Consider the following 22555-nt stretch of genomic DNA (forward strand, 5'->3'; position numbering starts at 1 on the left):
AACTCCCTCATCTTCTCTTCATAGGAGAGATGCTCCAGCCCCTTGATCATCATTGTGGACCTTCTCTAGACTCTTTCTAATACATCCATGTCTTTTTTGTGCTGGGGGCCCCAGAGCAATAAGTTTTGCACCTAGAAGCACTAGCACCTATAAATCTGGCTAGATACTTACATGGCTACCTCATGGATAGATTCTGTTTCATTGCAAAAGATGGTATAAAGCATAGCACAAATGTCTGTGAATTCAATTTTAATAATAAGAGCAAGGATTTATATCTGAAAATTTTGGAAATTGGATAGCTTTGGCATTTCTGAACCATGAAAGAGGTTACCAACAGAACACTTAATAGATCTTAACAGATTTCTACTGAATATCATACTGTACTAGTTTGAAATAAACTGATTGTAAATAAATAAATAAATAAAGGTCACTACATTAAACAGAAACATTATAAAGCCATTAAACGAATACTAGCTTACACCAGCATTTCTGGCACTTCCCAGAGCATTTTGCATCAGTTTAATCAAGCAGCCTTTATGTAAGCAAAATCTAACCAGATAAAATAATAAATGAAAAACAAATGTAAAATATGGTGTGGAATCTAGTGATGTGAGCAGGTGAATCCCCTTTAAGAAAAAATTATCACAAGATGATTTGACAAAATAGTGGTCATTAAGCACAGAATTGTTTAGACATTCATTGGAAGACTGTTCTTTTTAACAGTGGCTACATTTTTGTTATTAATTTAACAATCCAGCCACAGAAAAAGTAAACAATTTAAATTATTCTTTTGAAAAAGTTATCAGAGAAGAGAGATGTACTATTACTATGTACAATTACTATTCTGCCCCATCCATAGATGTGGCTGCATGATTGAATCCAGCCCAGAAAAATAAAGACTGTGAACAAAAGACATGCAGGAGAGCTGGCCCTGGCTTCAGGCCCACCATCGTCACATATAAACTCCATTTCCAAGGTCCACCACAACGCTTTCCTCTTAAGCTTCCTCTGGGTCACTGCAACCTTTGTTAAATGATACAAGTGATAAAAACAGAGACTAGGAGTACATTTGTTGCACAGTTTAAATTTAAAGGAACCTGAGGATCTGAACCAGACTGCAGTTAAATGTAATATATTGCTCAGATATATTCTTTGTTCCAGATGCATGATTTGTTACTAGTTATAACAGAATGCAAGCTGTGTTTTGTAGAGACTAAAACTGGCACATTACAGAATGCAGAAGCACCATCTATCAATTTTCTAAAAGGAAACTGCACCTGCTGGAAACTTGTCCTCATTTGACTGAACTCTCTGGGTAGCACAATGGTTTAATGCAACAGTCCTTCACACTTCAAGCATGTGGTTCAGCTCTGGCTTCATAAGAATTATTTTATAGTCTAAATTAACCAGGTACTGGAATTTTATCTGCAAGAAAGAAAAAAAGAGAGAGGGGGGGGGGAAGGAAGGAAAGGAAGGAAAGGAAGGAAAGGAAGGAAAGGAAGGAAAGGAAGGAAAGGAAGGAAAGGAAGGAAAGGAAGGAAAGGAAGGAAGGAAGGAAGGAAGGAAGGAAGGAAGGAAGGAAGGAAGGAAGGAAGGAAGGAAGGAAGGAAGGAAGGAAGGAAGGAAGGAAGGAAGGAAGGAAGGAAGGAAGGAAGGAAGGAAGGAAGGAAGGAAGGAAGGAAGGAAGGAAGGAAGGAAGGAAGGAAGGAAGAAGGGACTCTCTGCCACTACCTGAGACTGACCCACATCACTTTTTGTTCTTTCATTCTTGCAGCTCTCTTAGGCAAAGTGGGCAGCAGACACACTGCTTTGCACCAGCACCATCCTTCCTGCACTTTCAGAAACATTGACCCCTAAACTGTTAAAGAGGAGCACGAGAGTTTAGTCATGTAGCCACAGCCCTGAGTACTGGCCCTGACCACTGCAAAAGTAAACAGTCATTTAAAGTTAGCCTGTTAAAATGTTCCAATTTATCTTCAAGCAAAAATGTAAAGCAAAGTTTTGTTTTTATCTGCTCTTTCCAAAAGACAAAGATAAAGAACACAGTAAAAATAATGGGACTGCAAAAGGAAACAAGGTCTGTCATTCATAACATCACTGATAGCAGGAAGGCAGGAGACTTACTGTGAAACCTGGTTTCAAATGTGATTACTGTGGGCATTGTTACAATTTTAATTCTTATCTGGTCTTGGTTTCTGAAATTTTCTGGTGACTTAACACAGTCCTCACCCAAGCAAAATTTTTGTTGGGTTCAATGGCATTTTTACAAAAGCAAAATTAAGTAAAACAAGGAAGGACTGAATAGGCAGACAACTATACTCTGGTAGCTGGGTTACACTCAGAGCAGTCTACTGAAATGAAAGGAGCTATTTATGCAGCAAGGAACAGCTCAGAACCAGGCTGGCATATGACTGCATCCTCAAGTAAACTTCAAATGTACAAATGCTGTCTCCAAAACACAGCGGGGCTACCTGCAACGCAATCGCAGCTCAGCTCCTATCCACCACAGCTGCCTTCCTGTTCTGTGCAGTGCTCACAACAGACAGGACCTTCTATTTTGTGTCTCAGGATGTTGTGACTTTGCAGGGAGAAGTGCAGAATGCAAAATACTCACAGAAACTTAGCAGAAGTCACTGCATCATGTGAAGTCATGACTCCTAACAGACAGGCTTGCTGAGAAGGAGCTTGTAGACTACTCTTGATTTTGAATTTCATTTTTCTTCAGGCTCTGTCATTTTCCAAATGCTTTGCTGTGGAAAGAAACATGCAGCTGATCACATACAAGGTCAAGCATTGTGCATGAAGACTACAGCAGACTTACTTACTGGGGAGACCTGCTGACAGCCACCAAAGAAGGTTGTCAGAGGAAATAACACGGGATTGCTTACATCCTACATGGGACAGATGTTTGAACAGGAACTAGACAGTGACTCTGAGAGAATGTGGAAGTCTCTCTTAACCAGAGATCAGCTGACTGGTGGCATCTTATATTGATATGAGGCAGGGTCACCCAACTCTCACCATACAAAAATCTCAGCAGGAACAAACAGGGATGAACCCTCACATTGAAGAACAAGACACCATGTCCCGTTAAGATCCCACAGGGGCATGAGTTGCTGCTTTATATAATGGTGAGTTTGGCTCCTACCTCTTTGCACGGCAGGGATTCTCAGCTCCAGAGAAGTTTACAACTTGGAGGAGCTGTGAGATGTTGCCTCCGGCCATGGGTGTGGCTTTAGTACTGCTATAATTTCCTGGCTCTTCTGTTTCTGTTGTCCATGTCAAGCGTTTTGAAGTGGCACTGTTACTTATTTCTAAGTGCAGTTGCCACTGATGCTGAACAGTGATCCATTGTTCCTATTGTTGCTTCCACACTCAGTGGTTCATAAAAACAATGGTTAAGATGCAACTTCAGCACAGGGAGTCCCAAAACTGCTGACTGTCAGAAGCTGGGAAAGTATAGAAGCAGGAAGAATCACTCCATACTTGTCCTGCTTCTTAGATTTCATAAACATATTCTGCTGGCTGCTATCAGATACAAGGTACTAGGACCTTTGGTCTGACTGTATTTCTGCCCTTATGCTCTTCCTCTGACATTTCCTTGACCAACACTAATAGTCGAGGTCCAGTTATTTCTACTGACAGTGCCAATGTCCTTTCTACTTCTGTTTAAAATCTGCTCTCAAAGTGTGATACTTTGATTTTTCATGTCAATATACTTTCCAGATTGTACTGCGACGACTGAAGTAACCATGCCATAGGAGTGAAGCAATCTTTGCTTAACAACAAAGAAAAACCTGAAATAAATATTGGAACATGCTGATATACTCTGTTTTGGACATAACTACTTTAAAAAAAAAAAAAAAAAAAAAAAAAAAACGGAGAGAGAGAGAGAGAGAGAAGGAAAACCTGTATTCTGTCACCTGGTCCTCATGACAATTTAAAATTGCAACAATATCAAAGAGAATATTTAAAAAAGGGGAGAAATATGGAAGATGAGGAGATTTAAATTTCACCAGCTTTTTCCAGCTTTTGATAAAATGTTAAATGGAAGTTTATTTAAGCATTCTTTTTTTCCATTTTGAAATCCTAGTTTCACCAGCTGTTTTATTTTTCCCCAAAGGAAAATGAGATAAATGTTTCAAAAAACATAAGAAAGTGGCATTGTTTTCTACCAACAGAATGCCCCACTTCATTAAGAAATTCTGAATTGAAGTGTTTTTTTATTAAGAAAAAAATCTGAAACTGTATATTAAAAAAAAAAAAAAAAAAAAAAAAGATTTTTAAGATTTTTTTCAATGTCCTTACCCTTTAATCATAAAAAGTAAGAGTATGATGTATGTTGGAATAAAATAACTTATTATCACAACTACACAGCAACTCTGAATTTTAAACATACGACAGGAGCACATAGATTACAAAGCAAAACACAGCTTGCTAAAATGTCCTGTTAATTTTGATGAGAGAAATCAATGCACACAAGACAATAACGTGCATACCAGAAAACGTAAGGACTATGGGAAAAAGCCTGCATGCTTTCAAAATAAATGTTCTTTAAACTATTTAATAAAACAATTGTTCAACAAATTCTTGCATTTCCGTTAAGTAAAAAGTAATTCCCAAGGGAAACTAAATTCAATAGGATTAAAAATATTTATGAATTTATGTGCTTTGGACATAAAGAGATATGAGTTTACCAAAGAATGAGTAATTTATCCATATGGAAGAATTCACGGAATGCACTGTATCATTTGTTATCACAATAAAAAAAAATATATTTGAATATATGGCATATTCAAATTCTTTGTCACAATAATTTCAGTAATATAACTGCAAATTGCAAGTACACATCAAGTGGACTGAAAATGGCAGCTACCTATTGTATTCATAAACTAGAAAAGAATGCTCTTTACAAATGCAAGTGAAATTAATGACAAACTAAATCTTAAATTTTACTAAAGAAGGAATTCATAAACAGCCCATGCCATTTAAGATTTTTCAAACAATAAACTTTGTAAAAGAGATATTTTCTAAAAGATATTGCAGACCAGATTATATTACTGAAGTTGTCTCTACATCTTTAAACACGTGGAGATGTTTGTTTCTGGCCAACTATACAAGTCATAGGTCATACCAGAATTTTGCATAAACAATGCTCAAAACAGACTAGAAGAGCAATCATCAAAGGGCTAAATAACAGAAAGAAAGGATAATGATGAAATGTTGATTTGCCTCTGTGTGACAGATTAAGGAACCTGTATAGAGCGGGTGTCACATTTTTTTAGCAATACATGTACCCAAATTTGCTTTTGGCAAACATTGCTTAACTGCTGCTGTTTTTCATGAAGTCAATGAAGACCAAGTTAGATAATGAGCTGGCATGCACTTTTGAAATGTTTACTGTGTTCCTTAAAGTAAGGGGAACATGCTGGTTCTTAAACTAATTTGTTTTTTGTTGTTGACTTCCCCCATCTCTCCCCTATTACTCTGTTCTCCCCATCTTTGGAATAAACAGCAAATGACTGAATCTTTTCATACTTTTTTTTTTTTTTTTTTTTAAACAATTATACAATTGAAGAATCAGTAGTTTCCAAATGGCAAACAACTGAGCCATGTCAAGAGCCATGTTAATCTCATGTGTTTGCTCTATTGTTAACAACAAAGGAAGGGGGGTGGGGAAGACAAACTAAACTCTGTCTGTTTTGGCCTAAATGCAGGGCATGAACAAGGAGAGTTTCCACGAACAATGTAGTCTTTTTCTTCTGGTGGGGGGAGGTGAGAGGGAAGATGATGGTAGCAGCACTTTCGTGGAAGGAGAAGCTGCACCCATCTTGCCAGTCAACAGAGCATTCAGAAAGTTTATATGGTGGGAAGAATTTCCCACCCATTGTTAACTAGGAACTTGATTTGAAAATGCAGTTTTTAATTAAAATTGGCACTTCCAAGCTTCGTGCTGGCATCCACCATCTTGCTAAACACTGAGCTCATTTGTGGTTCTAGCAGTTTGCAAACGCACTGTCAGAGGTGACAAACCAATTCCCATCCTGCCACCCTTACCCAGTTCTCAGTCCCCATCCTATCATAAGCAAATGGGAAATTTACTCCACTAAACAAAAAGCAAGGACTGTAGGATGTGGCCTCATTTGGCTAGAATACAGAGATCCCAGTCTTTATTACTTTTAAGGCATTATTAACGGACATGAATTCTTCAGAAATGTTTGGAGGAAAACAGGTCAGTTATTTTCGAGGCTTCTGCATGCTTCACTACCCTCAGATATCCACAACCATGATTATGGCTAGAGATCCCACTGTTTAGCTTAAATTTCATTCTCTTCTAACCTATACTCCCCAGATAGTACGCAAAGGTAGAAATTTTAACACATTAGCACCAGCAATACAAACCTCTGGATATAATAAGATGTAGAATTTGTCTGTTTCATGCAAAAGGACAAAAAAGTTTCCTAGTTTTGTTGATTTAATTAATATATTTGTACTTGCAATGCATTGTGACTTGAAGGGTCTTAAATGAAAAATACACTTAAAGATGTGCTAAAGTAACCAGGAAAATATCTTCACTGAATGGGATATAACACCTTATTATTTAGGACCTTTTTTTCAGAATATTCTTTTGGGGGAAAAAAATAAATAAATAAATAAATAAATAATAAAAAAATTAGCCTTACATAATCTAAGGTCCTGAAGAAAAAGCTGGAGGGTGACTTTTTGGTGCTTTTTTTATTTGATTAGGATTGGTGCCTTTCGTATGTCTAATATTGTTAGGTTCACTACAAAGGATTTCACTTTGTCTTACAGTAGAAGCAAAATATTATGCAAATTGAATAAAGGACTTCACAAGACTATCCAGTTCATGTGAATACTAGCTAGCAAAGCAAGCTGTTGTTAGCTTTTGAAAAATCTGTCATCAATTAAGCTCATCAAAAGGAAATTCATAAGCCGATTTAGCAGAAATGCCTCACAAAGCCTGAACACTGTAAGGTACATTCATGCATTCAGCTCAGTTAAAGTTCTATTCATGAATTAAAGTAATTACCAAAGATTCATATATTTGTACTAAAAGCTTGCTGAATGCACAAATCCAGATATAGAAAGAACCTTAAGATTTCTAAATTACTGCAATTTGGAGTCATTTACAGAACGCAACAGGAATAAATCAATGTTCCAAGCCTTCTCACATTATTCTGAGAAATACCATCTTTCAAATACTAGTACAAAAAATGAAAGATATCTAAAACCTACACTCAGTGTCCATTTGCCAATTTACATCTTATGTACCTCTGAAAAAAATGGATCTTTGTTACTGTATTTAGAGCATTCCATGGTCTTTATTTAAGCTAGTGGACATGGACTTAAAAGGGTTATACAGAGCATGAGAGTTCCTCAAGCCTTGACACCAAAATAGGTAAGTCAATAAAAGAACACCTGCACAGCAGACTGTATGTTGGTCTCCCAAAATCCTGCTACAGGATGTATCTGTTTTTTTCACAGAGCCCTGTGAAAAAAAAGGTGATTCTTTTGTCTCGTGATTTGTCTGAACCACGGTTAGCAATCTAGAGAAGTATCTCCAGAAAATTACAGACTTCATTATGGAAATTCTCCCAACACTGCCTGTTAATTTTATTATCAGACTCCAGTTTATTCAGAATTTTGCACATATACATCACTTGACCAGATTTGACTCATTACACATCCCCTGTGTTGAAGATTATTCTGGTTTCTTCCAGTAATGAATTTGTGTTGATTTTGTAAGATCCTGTTCATGACCTTAAAGCTAGTTCATAGGGTGAGACCTTTCATTTTTCTTTGTTTGGCTATTTCTTTCTGCCACTGCTCTTTCATTATTCAACCTCAAGTCTTACAGGAATAGGACTTGGCTGATACTTATTTGCGAAATTCTTTGCCTTCTGATCTCTGGAATTTTGAAACTCTTTACTTCAGAGTGTCTGATTAAGTCTGGATTAGGATTCTGTCTTTAATCTAGCATTCAACAAGTGTTTCAGCTTTGGTCTGAGACACCTTATAAAAACTTCACCAAATAAATTCACATTGCATTGGAAGAAATCTCTTGGGGAACAACTGCTACACTCTCCACATTTCTAGATTTCTAGATAACACTTACTCAGCAGCTACTGTTCATTTCCTTTTATATATGAACAAAGTGCAATTATTGCCAGAAAAAAAAAAAAAAAAAATCAATGCTGAAATTGAAGGTTGCAAGACGGTGCTAGCTGCTTTAAAACAGTCGTGATTGTACCATTACTCCAAAACAGTCCTAAACTTAACTGTGGAGTATTCTGGGCCAATTTTAAAAAGAAATCCAAATATTAAGGTAGAAGTTATGTAGGTGTGAAAGAAGAAATTTCCACCCCACATTGTACAGATACTACACTTTAGCCGCACAGCTATGATTAATCATAATACTGTTCATCATTCCAAATCAGACTCAGTGATTTTTATAGACATCTGTTTTCTTTCACATTTACCACATACATAGATGTAGTGTCACTATTACAGAGATTTGACTCATCCAAAAACATCACAAGTCAACCATTAAATCAGTGAGGAATATGCAGCCCATTAGAAGCCATGGAGAATACAAGATCCATTTGGCCTAGGGGAAAATTACTTAAGTTGCCAGGCCATCAAGCTCCTTGCACATTGCCTTGCTGGAGATGAGGTAGTGCTCAGCAAGCAAGCAAGCAGCCACAAAGCTCATGGAAGCTGGTGGACATGACAACTATCTTCTACTCAGCCTAAGCAAAGGAACAAAAAAAATATTCCTTTTGTTTAGCAATAAATACAACAATAGAAGCTACAGGCTAAATCACGAATCAGCATGACAAGGCTGGAGGAGGAGCTGGGCCATGCAGCCTGAAGGATCATCCCCAGAGTCAAATGCAGAAGTGGGAATTGGACTTTGCTTGTTAGAACAACTACTTCTTGTCAGAAGGAAAAAGCATGCAGGAGAGCAAGGAGACAGTCCAGAGATGGGTCCACAGAGGCTAGTGAAGACAGCAGTATGGGCCTCAAAGAAAAGCAGAGCGCTTTTTGGGCACAGTGCTGGCTGCTGGATGACTTGGAACTGAACAAAGAAACACTTGAGGATGTTCAGAAAAATTTAAACTAATGGAATGTTATTTTAATTAAATAGCACTGTATCGAGGACATATCTGACCGTTACCACAATCTCCTCCCTGTGGCAGCAACCTGTGGGGTTCATGCAGTGGGTAAGTACTACAACTAAGGGGGAATAATCAAGAGGGTAAGACCAAAAAGGTCTTTCTTGCAAAGTCCATAACATCAGCAGGGCAGAGGTGCATCCCTCCAAATGACCTCTAGTGGGTTGGTTAAAGCACTGTCCAAGGAGCAGAGTTACACAGTTGTATCTTTCGTGACTGAAAACACAGTACAAAGAGGATATTTCAAACCCATGCAGGAGAGGAGATTGCATGCTCAACACCCAACAGATATTGAAGTAGGCCTCGAGCATTTTAATGAAGGGAAAAAAAAATAAAGAAAAAGGAAAAAAAAAAAAAAAAAGCCAAAAGATGAGTAGATGACACAGCTGTACAAGTTTCCAAACCACAATATTTAGAGACCAGCCTGCACTCGGGATTTCCCATCAGCCACCAGCACACAAACGAGTGCACCCAGCTGTTCTAATCTAGCAACCAGACTACAGCCAATCCCTGCTGCAAGCAGGGATGTTACAGCCACCTTGGCCATCATGACAGGGCCGCACTGTGTGAGAGTCAATGATAGCCAGTGGAACTGCTGGTCCAGTCTCCACACTGCCAGCGATTCTCTTCTGCCATAAGAGGAGCATGGACTCCAAGGACCAGCCACCAAAGACACAGAGAATTCATGCTTGGCTACTCATGCCATCTTTCTCCTCCCCCTCAAACCTCTCCATATCATACTTTTTGACTCAAAACTGTTCTTACAGCTTAGAGCAGGAACAGACACCAAGTATAAGCCTCTGACTGTGACTGCTCGACTAAGTTAAAAACTGAATTTGAGGTGGGAAATCCACCTTCAAAATACCCTCCTCTCCAGAGACAGAATGGAGTTATTACTGGTTCTTAATTGCACGTAGCAAGAGTCGGATACCAGTGTAAATCCCACTTTGGGGCACCATATTCCCCATATCTTTCTGTGGGCCTAGATTTTACTTTTCAATTGGTGCTTGATGCAACTGAATGACTCTCAGTGACTTCACTAGGCTCAGACCAGACATTTAACAGAAATTTCAAAATGGAGAATGATTGACTAATGATTGTAGAATTTATCAAATAATTTTATGAGGGAATGCACATCTGCAGCCTGCTGCATACCAAAATGGACAACTGAGGTGCTTCAAAGTATCAAAGTAACTTCTAGCTCCAAACCACTATTTTATCTCTGAATTTAGCTCTCTTGACCCACATTACAGAAAGCAAGCTTGAATTCCTCTTCTTTACTTTCTCCTACTGATTTTTCTCTGAATTTCTTTAGTGTACATCCTATGCTATGATATTTCTCTCTTCCCAGTAAGTGCAGAAAGCTGGATACCTAATTTTAAGTTATCTGTGTGATGTTTTAGTACCATGTTTCTTTCCAAATGAGTAAGGTTAATGTACTTATATTTGTACAAAAGTATTAATTTTTAAAAATACTTATTTGACATTTAAGCTGTGTGCAATTGTTGGCAGACTACTAATATAATATAGAGACTAGATTTGAAGAACACTGGTTCCTCCTGCAAATTTCATAAGAAATATCTCATATTGAGCATATTAAAATAACTCTGAACATCTTCTAAAAGCTTAGCTCTTGTGAAGGAAGGACAAAACAGATTGGAGTAACTAAAGAGCAAAGAGAAGGAGAGTAATTTGTGCTAAGACAGTCAGGAAATCATAAGCCTAGAAAGAGCATGCAGAAAACTGGCTGTGCTCTGCCACAACTACTGAACAATACTCCACTGCACAGCTTTTTAAATAGCTTTTAACATTTAGCCATTTTAAAACATGTAATTGTGCTGTAGATACTGATTTCCTCAGATCCAAGTATAATTATTCTTCTCAATATTTGGTCCATCTCTATTGTACACTCTTAAGACAGCTACAAAATATTGCTAATATTTTTGAGTTAATAGTGTGTTTAGAAGGTCATGTCAGGTTATTGCTGGGAGGATTAAAAGATTTTCTTTCCTCCAGAGCCCTTTGTTATAAGAAACCAAGGAAATTTAAAACAGGATTTATTCCTTCGAACCGGGACAAACCAACAGAGTACTGTGGCAAGAGCATAAAGTAAGAACACTCTGGGCCAGGAAATTTACAAAGAAAGCTTTCTCCAAACACAACAGTTAAGCTGAAGTTTTAGAACTCTTAATGGTTCTACATTAAGGGCAGCAAAAGGCAACTAGCTTTGCAGTCATTCACACTTATAATTCCTCTTTCAAAAGATATTGGTACAATATCTGGTAACTTGTTGGTTGTCACTAGCACAGGTAGACATTTCTGGCACATATATGCTCCATTTTGTGGTTTTCAACCTTTACTCAAGCCTTAATGGCTGCTCCCAATGTCAACATCAGGAAGATGAACTAGTGATGAGCATCAGCGATGACTGCAAGGTGGCCCAGTGGAGAAACAGGAAAAACAGAGAAAAGAGAAAAATGGAAACCCAGTAAAGTTTGATCTCAGATGTCAAACCAAATCTTCTGACAGACATCATAAATCTTCTCAGTGGATGTTACTAAGATACAAAGGATACTCTCAAGCCTCAGGTTCCTGCCTGTGGGAAGTTTTAAGTCAGGTCTGCATCTTTATGTGAGTGTTACTATTGTGTTAGTCGACTATTTATATAGAATAAAGATGAGATCAGGGTGAATGGTATGTCAAGTCAAGCAGACATGCCCTCTGACTTAGTTTAAAATTGGAATGGAACAGCCTTATGAAGTGAGTGTTGGTGCCCTAAAATTCATTGCTTGTAATGCAATTTGTTTGGAAGACATCAAAACCAGCAAATCCTACCCCTATGAAGGTATTAAATATCATGGTGCTTTCTGTACTTAATCTTTCAGACTGATCCCTTGAATACACACAGTTTAGACTTTGCTTTCTGCATGCACCCAGTCATGGAAAAACATATCTACTTAGATTTTAAAGGTCATTAAGGTGACCTTAGCATTAATTTCTAAACGTTACATCAAAATGGCTTTTTGTGCAACTGAAAGCAACAGCATTGATCACGTGCTTACATTCTGCTGGAGCTGGGCCTATAAATATTCTGACTATTTCCAAATGAATGCTGAAAAAGAACTGATGCAACAGCACCAACAGAAATATTTATATGCATTTTAAAAAGATTTCACCAACAGGTGGCTTTCATCTACTACACAATATTGCTAGCTTAGCTACTGCAGCATTGTCAGCAGATGTTTTTAGGCATCATCAATAGGATTACTCTAGAATTTACTCATCATAAATCAGCACACTGCAATGTCCTTTCTGATGGGTAGTTAATATATCCTGCTTCCACTAGACCATCCATATAATAGTTCACGTGAGGATGACTGAGCTCACTTCTATTTGGAATGACAGCTTGATGCAGCATTTCAAGGCTTAGCCTGACTTGCCCTCACTTGAGGTCAGGCAGTAACCATTCCCAGAAAACATGTTTGTTAGATGTGACTGAAAACAGTTTAGCACTTGCATTAAAGTAATAATTAAACATGAACAGTGTGCCTTGATGTTGTTTAAATGAATGACACATTCCATGCCCAGAGGAGTTTTCAGCTCAGTTCTGTGACAGGCAAAACATAATAATTGATCCAAGAAGAAATTTATGAAAAGAGTACCAAGAGGTTAAGTAGGCTATCATTCTGTTTGAACCACATTTTATGGTGTTACTCATACAATATACCTCGTCAAAGAAGGTGGAGCTCAGTCTAATCCAACACGCCTCCACTAAAACAGCTGGCAAAAAAAATGTCAGATGGTCTTGTTAGCAGCTTCCTCTTGAGAGCTGTTATATAATCACAAGGGCTGTGAACAAGAAAGAGAAAAGGAAATGGAAAATAACTAAGTGTAAATTTAAAGGAAAAAAATATTTATATACTTCTACCTATGTACTTCTAACCTGGACAGAAAAAGGAAACCTGACTTTCCCCTCAGTTATATAAACTCTAATTTAAAATAGCTTTTCATAGCAGATATTTTTTTCACAGTTTATATCAGCTCGACATTTCCCAGAAACTTAGAGCAATTGATATTGTTGACATCTCTACCCAGAAGTTTCTCTTCTCACTCTAAATCATAATGCTGAGTGGAGAACCCTAAGCCAAGTGACTCTGGACACCCTCCCATCCCAACACCATGGTCCACCGCCACACACACACACACGAAATCTGGGAAGTAAGTCAGCACTTAGAGAAATCTAACTTTTATCTAACATTTACTTGAGTGCCTAGGAGGAATTGTCTTCTTTTCTATAGAAGCTGGAAGCAGCTGTAAAGATGGTGCAGGAAGAGGTACATTAGGATGTCCAATTAGGAAACCAGAGTGCACTTTGCATTTTGTGGCTCTTAAAATGTGGAGGGGAAAGGAGGAGATGGAGCTGGTCACCCGTGTTCACTGACCAGGTCCCAGTGCCTCATTGTATGGGTTTAACCAAAGGGAGGTGGCTGAGGTTCAGCAGATGCAAACAGCCAGGACAGATCCCACTGAGTGCCCACTACCAGGTATACTCAGAACTAGCTTCCTCACTCTTAACAGGCTTCCAGATGAGGTTCCTCATTAAGCACAGAGTCTAAGCATTTAATTCAGAAGTGAAGGCTGTACTAGAAGGGCTACATTCAGCACCATACAATATAATTATTTTGCATCTAAGCTAGATTTGAAAAGGCACATGGCCAATTGGCAGCTCTGCCTTTTACCTGGCCTAGAGCTAGGGGCCTGTGCAATGCAAAGGGAGAACATTTCTGGTGGACAAGAGGTGGATCAGCTTCAGACAGCTGATGAGGTTACTGTGCCTGAGTGTCCCCCTCACCCTCCCTGCACTGATATTTGAGCTGTTTGTAAACCAGCTGCTGAACCACTGGAGTTATTTAGCACTTCACGGGTGGGGTAAACAGCTAGAGGTGATAACCACATTAGCTGTCTCAGGCTGGCAGCAACACATAAATCAATCAGAGGCCTCAGGCACACTGAAATGGGATGCGCAGACAGCAGCAGACTAAGCAGAAGGCTGTTTAAGCTAGTCAGTGGGAAACACAGAGACAAGTGCAATATAAGATCACACATACAAAGACACTTACAACTGTCTCAGCTTTGGTTCAATGCCCTTCCTCCACCAAGAGATTTTAGTCTAGCAGCAAGTCAGGCTCCCACACTACCATAAGGGGTTTCCACTGGTCTGGCCACCTCCCATACAAATACATCTTTTTTCCTTAAACAAACAAACAAACTATTCCAGTATTCCAAATTCAAGATGCCTATTTGTCTCAACTGAGAAACTGAGAGAGACCTAGCTCTCCTTACTCTGTGGTAAATGTTCTAAAACACATTTTCTATAGATCATTCTTCTTCTTGCCTTCTGAATACTGAATAAGGAAAATAAAACAGGAGCAATCACAGAAGGATGCCAAATACAAAATCCCCAACCCCGGCTAGTGTTTCAGCATCCTCCTGGGTAAAAGATTTTTTAATCCACCAAAACAGGCAAAAGTTCTGAACCCAAATCTCCTGTCAGAAAGGTAAGAACCTTAATGAATGGTTCATTCAATATCAGAAAACGGGTCTTTTTCTCATAAAATTTTGCATAACATGAGATATTTTCTGCACACACTTTTTGCAATAACCATAAGTGGGACAGGAAAGAAGGGGGATGAGAACACCTTTCTATCAGTTTTAAGCGGTGGGCTAAAGATCCAGGGCTTATCACGGTCAGGACTCAAGCAGGTGGCACAAACTCAAAAAACAGACCAATGGGTCCCATAGGAATTTCACTAGCAGAAACTGACCTGGAGGGAATTAGCACAGGGGGAGAGAAGGTAGGTGGAAGGAATACCAGTGACACCTAGAGACATCCTTAAGCACTAAAGAGGCATTTAAACATAACTTCTCCTATCCATCTAGCACACTAGCTCTGGTAGTTCAATTGCCTGTATGGAGAATTTTGCTATGCTGCCAGAAAGCTGTGTATCTATAGAAACAGGTGGAGAACTTCAGCCACCACCTTTTCTGCACTGAGTGCTTAGTTTCTTGGAATAAATGCAGAAGCTGCAATGGGCAAAGAAGCAAAAGTATCACGACTGATCATACATTCTTTTCATACAGTTGTAGAGCACTTCCCCTCTTCATTATGCTCAGCACTGGCAGGTACTGTAACTTCCCTCTAGAACCGTGTGCACTGTGTATACTGGTTGAGTCCAACATTAACCTACAGATTCATTCTAAGTAAAAACACATTAAAGAGGAGTGTACTTAAAAATAGAGCTATAATCATGTACTGTACTCAGTGTGCTTAAATAGTGCACGTAATATAGTTCAGTGCAATAACCACTCGGTACTCAGGTTTCTAACACGAAGGAAGATATAGAATGGAATTACATTTCAGCCTGGAACTAATTCTGGAGTACTGCCAGTCCCATGCGATCTATAAAAATTCCTGTGTCAAAATGATGTGTCCCGTTGTCTTGATGCCTTGATCAAGGTTTCCGAGTTTTTCATTTCTCTGACATCTTCCATATTTACAAACTTACACTGAACATATGTTAATCTAGCTGCATCTCAGGTATCTACTCATTTGCAATTTTTTCACAAGCAAATGCCATCCTTGTGTAGCTAGTGGTCTTCTGTATAAGTTGAAGTTCTCTGAAAGAGTAGTGAAAATGCAAACATTATTGCAAAAATTTCCCTTTTGCTTGCAACCCCTTTACCATCATCTGATACCATCTTACCAAATTACATTAATTACATGTAATTCACTGATGAATGGAATGCAATAAAGTAAAAGGAATATGTAGCCTCTTTTTAATAATCCTAAAGTTCTCAACAACCACAAAGGTCTTCAGAAATTAAATTAGCATCCCCTTGTTTTATACTTAAGCTTCTGGGTTTTCACTCTTTTTTCCCATATGAACTGAACTAAAGTAATTGATTTCTGGTGTTATTCAAGAATATTTTTTTTTAATTTATTTTTCAGTTTCCTTCAGTTATTTGTATGGGATAATCAAAATGACAGTATGCCAGAGGGTATGGAATAATAGTAGCATTCATAAGTGCCCTGTATTTTTACAAAGTCTCACAAGATCTTCTGAAAAGGCACTGAAAGAATGAGAAAAACTAATCTACACTATAACGTAGTAAACCTCCTTAAGTTTATTAAGTAACCTCTGTGCTTCTGGTGGAATATGGCTCCTACTTCCTTCAGGTGTAAGCTCTAGCCAGCAGATGGTAGGTGCTCTTGGTTAGAAAAGCAGCACAGTGCACCTGACAAAGGAGGAATCTTAGGAGAGGATGTGCGCAATGCCATATCTGTTTTCCCCTGACTGGTGCACCAGCCAGTGGAGGATTTGATCCAGGAAGATAGGAATGCATGGTTAGAGACCTCCAGTTGTTAGAGACTGAATACAAATGAGGGATATGATTTCTGAAGCCAAATTCCTATTAAAAACAATAGAAATTTGGGTGTACAAATCCCTTAGTCTCTGTCCAGCCAAAGCAATTCCTCTCCCCCTGGCCTCTAGCTGCTACCCATTGGTTAGCACTGCTGGTACAATTTTTTAGAAGGATTTGTAGCACAAAGAGAGAGACTTATTAAAAACAGAAAAGAATGTGTTGTGCCTCTGTAGCCAGAATCATAGTTTAAAAATCTGTGGGCCGGATTTTCCTGAATGCTCAAAAGATACAAAACAGTTATAAACCCATATAAACCACTTAAGCCCAAGTATATGGCTGTTTTTCATCTCCAGTGATTCACAGAAGGTACATTTACTACTGCAACTGGCACAGCAAACTTCCAGAAGAGACAAATAAAATCATGTTTTCTTTTTTTTTTTTTTTTTTCTTTTTTAAACACTGTTTTCCATTATTTATCGGTTCAGAGTCTATGATTCACTTTAGGATAACTTAATCTTATATGGGGCTATAAAAATGAAATATTTTCACATTATTTTATGATGATTCTCTTTTGCTATAAATAGGCACAGAACTAGCAGGCCAGCACTCTCAAAATCCCTCTTGTGTTTTCCTATTTCACTCTATAACTAGATTGACTAAAATACAAGGAGGATAGTTACCTTCTTTTGAGCTAAAAAGGTGAAATTCTTGTCTCTGTTCAAGCTGAATTTCACCCCAGGAGGACCAGCAGCTCAGTGCATGTTTGTGACCAGATCCTGAACTATTTGTACAACCAGCTCTTCTATTAGTTTCTATTTAAGTAATGTGACTTCAGTTAGATATTTGTGCATTTGCCAGGAATGAAGGGGGGAAAATAAAGCAGCCTTTTAAAAACTTTCTCATAGTGTTTGGAGGACAAATCAGCTGATGAGTATGTTTATTGCCATTAAATAATTTGGGAAGCAAAGAGGGAATATTTCAGTATTGGGAAACCTGCTACTGAATAGATCAGACTGTAGGTAAATTGCTGTGTTCCTTTCTTTTTCTTTTTCTTTTTTTTTTTTTTTCCTTTATTTGTTTTGTTTTGTTTGTCTGCTTGGTTGATGACTACCAAGGCAAGGTTATTTTTTTTTTCTGTTAAAATTCTTTCTGAGATGAACAGAGACATCCATTGTCAACCCAGCTTCCTAGGGTGTTAGCTGCCTGCCAGCCAGGAGCACAAATCCATGAGATAACAGACATACTGCCAAGCTTCAGCTAGCAATCCAGCCATTGCCCAATGTTGTTCATGAGCACTAATAAAACAGCCAGGTGTGATTCAGACCAAACCGACCAGAAGTGACTACTGGCTCTAGGGAAGGGCTAAGTGAACCTAGGACACAAGTCAAGTTCTGGCCAGCCTCTCGAATGGAGGTGAAAAATAAATCACAACAGACCAGTCAGGCTATTCACTTTAGTTCCATGTTCATGGCCCACCAATGAAAGGAGAACCAGCACATAGATCTTGACTTTAGAAAGACTGTGACACAGCATTGCACAACCCCATTCCCCAACACTTTTCATCAGAAAGCCTGTAGAAGTAGGTTCCACAGAAGATATTACTATATGATGACTGTCTGAAAACTGTACTGTTATTACTAACTCAGTGGAAAATGTATATGAAGCTTGGTTTTGCAAAAGTCTACCTAAAGCCCAGTTCTATTCCAGGCCTTCATTTATAAGTAATATGATAGAATATTAAGGTAGACTCAAATTTGCAGGGCATCCAGCTGTGAAGAGTGGAAAAACCTTCACAGAACAGGATTCAAAGAGTTGCCAATGGCTCTGAAATCAGTAATATGAAATAGATGGACAAGTTCTGCACCTGGGCAGAAAAATCAAATGCACAATTAGAAAGCAGGGAAAAGCAATTTAACTACAGAACTGCAAAAGGATCTTGGACATAACTATGCACAAACTGACTTAGTAGTATGATTATCTTGCAAATAAAAAGGTAGATAGCATTTCATGAGAAGTAATTATTCCATGCTTCTTGGCACTAGTGATGCCTCAAATCAAAAATACAGTCCAATTTTGAACAATATGCTTCAAGATTTATGCAGACAATCTGAAGAGCCCAAAGAAGAGAAACAAAAAAAAAAAAAAAAAAATACAGGTTGAAATACATGATCTAGGAACAAAAGCTGAAAGATTTGGGTTTGTTTAGTCTAGAAAAGAGACTGAAGGAAGACATAAGTCTTCAAATATGCAAGATGCTTTTATAAATATGACAGTGATCAACTGTTCTTCAGGTCCAGCAAGGTTCGAAGAATTGCCTACCATGTGGCAAAAGAAGATTTGTTAGCTATTAGAACAAAATAACTAACAAAAACAGCCATCCACTGGAACAGCTCACCGAGGCTGGCCTTGGAATCCTTGCCACTGGAGTCCGTTATGGAAAGGTTAGGCAAATTGCTGTCAAAAATAGTTCTTGGCTCTGCCACAGAACAGAGAGATGGACTGGTCGCCTGAGCTCCCTCCCATGCCTACACTTTGATTTACTAGCAAATATGCAGCTTCTTGCACAAGCCTCTCTTTTTAGGGGCTTAAAAAGTCACACTGACTAATATATTGCATACAGTAATCTCTATCCTGATGCCAAACATTTCAAACTCTATTTAAAACTTTACTACTGTAAAAACTGTTATGTTCTAGCATGAAAATCCAGGAAGTAGCACTCTACAATATTATGGTAAGAAGGGAGAAGCCAAGTCTTTTCAAAAGACCTTTCAAAATCTCATGTGTGACCACAGGATAAGGTCAGAAAAGACCGATGACATTTCTCTGTCAGAAGATAAGGAAACCCCTACACATATGGGGTTGTCACAGTCTAATGCCAGTGCACAACAGTAGCTGAAGGCTACATAGAAATTGATTCAACATGCTGTTACAGCAGGTACTCTCCAGCATCCATCTTGAATATAAACACTTACAAGCTGACACGTTTCAGAAAATTTATCTTTCAGCTTGAAGCTACTAGGGGATACTTGTAACTAATGAACCCGGTGACCATAAAGTTACACACACACACATCTGGTGGCATACACACATCTGATGAGTACATCCAACACTTGATGAGCAAGGAATCCCTGAATACTCACAGCATCACTCCAGAAAAGTGAATACTTATTGTCTGGATCAAACTATAGTCAGGCTGTTGCACAAGGGCATAAAAAGCATTCACTGGCTGTGAGCCCCACCAAGGAGCCCATTACAGCCCTTCAGACAAAGGAATTGCTTCATATGACATATCCACTACAAATGACCCAACTCCTGCCTCAAACCTTACATGCCATTGAGCAAAAGCAAGAAAAAAGAAAGAAAGACTACTTGAAAAGGAAGACTACTTGAAAGGAAGACTACTTGAAAGGAAGACCACTTGAAACTTAGTGAGAATTAGAAGATATACTAAAGACAGCAGTACTACTGGCAAGAAATTCCCTTTGAAGTAGTGCAGTGACTCCACTCAGCTTAGAGGAAACTGATGAAAGCACCAAGCCTAGCAAAGGCCTGAGCAGACGCAATAGCATACTGTTAAATGCTAGGAGAAAAATCAAGTAAAGCTGAAATTTTTTAAAAATCAAGAGAAACTACTTTCTCCACAAAAGATTCACCAGAATAGCTATGCTGATCTGACAACGCATAATTCAGAAAAACACTTAAGCTTCTGAAGTCTCACAGACTTCAGTGATATCCAAGCAATTGGTGAATGCTGTACTGGTCAGAAAGATTCTCCTAAGCTTTTTCTCCTCAGAAGCATTTCACAAAAATATGTGACAACAAAATACAAAAGAATATAAGCTACCTGCAAGGAAAATTCTTAAAAACAATAGCCAAGGGATTGGAAGAAGCTCAGGTTTCTTGTTAAAATGTTTAAAGAAACTTTCTGTAAAGAGTCTTTCTCTTTTACGGCATTTCTGCATACACATTCTGTTTTTCAGAGATCCTGTTCCTGCATTCCTTGCAAACCCAAAACACCCGCTGACATCATTAGGCAATGCATTGGCATTAGAAGTAGGGGACTGAGCCAACAGAGGTTGTGGGTAGCCAAAATTGTGCTGGAGACAGTTCTTCCCGGTTCGGTCTAACTAACTTCTGAGATCGCAGCTGATTCACAAAATGTGAACCTCCTAGGGTCCTAGCAGACCCCACTCCCCATTACAACTGGCAGCACTTTGAGGAGCTGATCTGCCCATGCTCAGTGCAGATGGCCACACTTCTTCCCTCAACCTTCACAAGCCAGGGCCCAGAAGTCCCTTCTCCTATGCTTAGGGAAGCAGCTATTCCAGCTTCCTGGCCCAGCCCCACTCCCATGCTCCCTGGCCCCACTCCCGGAACCAATTCATATGCAATGGGCTACACATCCTGCTGGTGGAGAAGGGCTAGGAGGGACTGTCTTGAAAAGATTTAAAATCTTATTAATGAATACAATACGAACTTCAAAGTCCTACTGGGGAGCAGTATTTGTGTAATGGCATGAAAGAAAAACAAATGTATCTTGAATTTTGACACTACTAAAGGCAGTGGAGGGAAACACCCAGGGAGCCAGGATTTCAATCAACAATTGATTTGAGTACCCATTCTTGTGGCGGATGGAAGGAATCTGCTCAAGAGAAACGTAGGAAAGGAAGCTCCAGATGGAAGGAAAAGAGATCACAAAGGCAAAGGCCAGGGGCTGAAGAAATGCAAAATCTCAAACACAAAACTCTGTTCAGAAAATTCTCTTCATACGGGGGGGACAACTGCAAAGCAAATGATAAAAGGCTTTTCTATCCTTTCTCTTTTATATTTGAGCTGGCTGTCAAAGATTAGATTGTAGAGTTGTTTTTTATGGGCAGGGTACTGCACCAGTCTTTAGGCTACTGCACACTCATATTCAGTTAAGCTGGCAGATAGAACCACAATTATTACTTTCTGTATTTTTCATGAGTTGATATTATACAGAAAACAACAGAAAACAAGACAGGACAATATTAGCATGACTAATGTATTTAAATGAGTCAGTTACATGTCTGAATTTTCTTACTACAGAACTGCTGTTGAAATCCAAGGACCAATTCTTGATAATACTTTTCATTTTCCCAGAAAGCATATCACTGGCATAAACCTTCCATCAGTCTTCCTGTCAGTCTCTTTGGATATCGGATAAAGTTCAAAGACTGAACTCTCTAGACTATGGACATCATCCACTGGGAGAAATCCCATTTTGTAGTTTTCTTCCTATCTGACCGCTCTGTAATTCAACATATTCTGCTACTCATTCTCTCCTCTACCTCCTTAAGAACATTAGTTTTCCTGCCTCAGTAGAGCCAGTGTACAGATATTCCAAAGAAAAGAGCCAAGAACTCTAAACACTCTCCAAATTTCTCCATTGTACTGTTTGGCACATAAGGAAAACAACTTTTGACATTATGACTGTTTTTCATTATCATGAGAAAAAAAGATCTGAAACTACATTTCCCATCAGGCACAACAACTTGATTTTGATGGTTCTGAAGACAGTGCCATTAGCTATCCACTACATTACTGTGACTCATGTCATAATAACCATTATTATAAGTGAATCAAAAATAATTCAATCATCTGAAAAATAACTAAATGTAAAGTCTCCACCAAAAAAAAAAAAAAAAAAAAAAAAAAAAAAAGAGGGGGGGGAAGAAAAAAATCAGAAGCATTATTGCACTTCAGCAGCCTTGTTTTCTATAAATACATTTTATGCTTGATTTCCCATTTCCAGAAGAATTATTTTTGAACTTTTTTCTTCAATACAACTACATATTTATTTTAAACTGAGGAATGTGAAATAGTTCTTCAAGCCTCCTTGAAGTCTACAACAAATTGTGCAGCCAGACCAGATTGTCTCAAGCTTAGCTCCTAATTTTACATTTGGCTTT

General features: G+C 38.5%; 1 long non-coding RNA gene across 5 annotated transcripts in view; it reads right to left on the reverse strand.

Annotated features, from left to right (window-relative positions):
* The window catches only part of LOC311437606, a 161950-nt gene extending 148902 nt beyond the window's left edge, over positions 1 to 13048 (reverse strand). For all 5 annotated transcript variants that reach the window (XR_014693578.1, XR_014693579.1, XR_014693580.1 and 2 more), the window contains exons 1-2: positions 12925 to 13048; positions 2615 to 2750 (exon numbers count right to left, since the gene is read on the reverse strand). This is a non-coding gene — a long non-coding RNA (uncharacterized lncRNA). The remainder of the gene's footprint in view (positions 1 to 2614; positions 2751 to 12924) is intronic.
* Between the last annotated feature and the right edge of the window lie 9507 nt (positions 13049 to 22555).

This window comes from Aythya ferina (genome assembly GCF_964211825.1).
Source record: "Aythya ferina genome assembly, chromosome: 5".
Classification (NCBI taxonomy): Eukaryota; Metazoa; Chordata; class Aves; order Anseriformes; family Anatidae; genus Aythya; species Aythya ferina.